This window comes from Nansenia antarctica (genome assembly GCF_963989245.1).
Source record: "Nansenia antarctica genome assembly, chromosome: 2".
NCBI lineage: Eukaryota > Metazoa > Chordata > Actinopteri > Argentiniformes > Microstomatidae > Nansenia > Nansenia antarctica.
In genome coordinates, this window is record NC_137675.1 from 18,815,019 (window position 1) to 18,817,518 (window position 2,500).

The following is a 2,500-nucleotide window of genomic DNA, read 5'->3' on the forward strand; positions in this document are numbered from 1 at the left end:
GTCACTTTATTCAAATACTATCTCTACCATCCACTGCCACAGAGTGCGATACTCATGCTAATTCTTTGTATTACTACTAGGGGTGGGCATCGACGATCGATAATTGATCGATAAGGATCTTGGTCGATCACAAAATAAAACATTTGGTCGATCACAAAACAAAAAAAAACAAAAAAAAAATTGTGATCGACCAAATGTTTTATTTTGTGATCGACCAAGATCCTTATCGATCAATTATCGATCGTCGATGCCCACCCCTAATTACTACCACTATTGTATTGCTCGATTTGTCCTACTTCTGTCTTTTAACTATACACACTTCATTTATCTTGCCTTATTTGCCGTATTTGCCTTATTTGTCTTTTTATAACTATTGCCCTTTATTTCTCTTGTCGCTGCAGTGTTGAAGAACTGAAGACTAAGAATAGTACTCTCCTATACTTACTACGTAGAATGGGATGTAACAACAATAAACTTGAAACGTATACATATCCAACACCCGATCTAAACACCCTCTAAACTAATAACGTCCCTACTGGCTCTGCGCCATCGCCCGACCTCCCCTTCCTCTCTCACCATAACAACATCCCTCGAATCAAACGCCCCTCCTCTCCTCCACCCCTCCACCCCTCCAACCCTCCACCCCTCCACGACTGCCTCTGAGACAACCAATGAGAGCAGTTATCTCTCTCGAGACCAGGATGTTGGTTAGCCCAGTAGTCTTATGACACCCCAACTACAAAAAACCAATGGGAAACAAAGTTTTTAAGTAGACCCTTATCCTGTTAACCCAATGTAACATGTCAAGACCGCCTCATGTCAGGCTGTGGCAGGGCCAAGGCTATTGGTTCTCATTAGTATCTGTGCAGTGGCCTGCCACAGTGCTTCAGAGTATGGTACAAAGTGTTTCTGGGACAATGAGAGGGAGTGTGTGTGTGTGTGTGTGTGTGTGTGTGTGTGTGTGTATGTGTGTGTGTGTGTGTGTGTGTGTGTGTGTGTGGGTGTGAGTGTGTGTGTGTGTGTGTGGGTCTTGTCTTGACTTATGGTGTGTTTTTCCACTGGGTCCCACTATAGTCTAGTGTTGGGATCCCCCCGAGACCACGGCCGCCCAGTACAGCTAGGCTTAGCTCGGCTGGCTTATATGACATGTAGGAAGACACACACTCACACACACACACGCACACACACACACATGTATCGTCTTCATCCTGGCGTTCAGAGCCACCTCTACATTCACATCACGCTCACAGCACACATGACCCGCTACTCAGCTAAAAGCCCACAGGTGATCTATCACCTGGACGTCCTCTCAACCCTGACACCGGCCAGGTGGTGATGGATGGTCACGCCTCACGGGACAGGAATGTCTCAGGGACCTCCATAAAGAACTACCGGGAACAGTGACATGGGGGGGGGGGGGGGTAGAGGTGTGTGTGAGGGGTGGAGGTGTGTGTGAGGGGTGGAGGTGTGAGGGTGGAGGTGGGGTGGGGCAGGGTTGGGTAGAGTGTGTGTGTGTGGGGGGGGGGGGGGGCGTTGGTGGTTGTGTGTGTGTGTGTGATACGTTTTTGGATTTCAGACACTCTCAGGTCTTTCTCTATTCTGTCGCACATACACATGCACGCACATACACCCACACACGCACGCACGCACACACGCACACACACACGCACACACACACACAGACACACACGCACGCACACACACACACACACACACACACACGTACCCACACGCACAAGCATATCGTCTTTGTCCCGGATAATTCAAGGGGAAAGCCTGAACAATCGAGGGATTCCTTCATTTGCGTTCCTGATTCATTACAGACGGGGGATAAGGCTCATAATAGACCACAGCCAAGTGATGCCACCGAGGCAAATATAATGTTTTATTTGCTCATATGATGTACATTTTATGAGAGTGCTTTTCAGTGTTACAGTAAACAGATGCTTATGTAAACATCACCCTCCTATTTGCATAATGGCTCCAGGGACAAACAGAAAATGTTAAGCGTTTTGTTTTTGTTGTTTAAACTAGGTGTTAATGGCAATTTCAAGTGGCCCGTGGTTCACACCATAACAGTGTTAGTCAAGGATGCCTTGTCATATAGCATGATATGATACGATATGAGACCATGGCTTCATTTCCACACAGACAAACTCCGGGCCAAATTGAATTGGGCATTCATGTGAGTAGATTTACTTAATTGCAAATCTTCAATTGACACGTGTTTGCTTTGAAGCGCAAATGACATAGAGATCTCAAGTGACGATTCTGCCATTCATTTCACAAATCTGAACCCTGACACGTAAACTTCACTTCAAGTCTTTAGAGCAGTGTCAGAAACAGGCCTGGATGCCATCAGGTAGACAACATTAGCTCAGCAATTAGCCTAGTGTCAACAGGCGTTAGCATCACCCTGCGTCGTTAGCGCCCTGCGCTGTACTCCATTAGGAGGCGTCTGTCTGGTTCTGATGGCTAACGGCTAACGGCTAACGCTAGC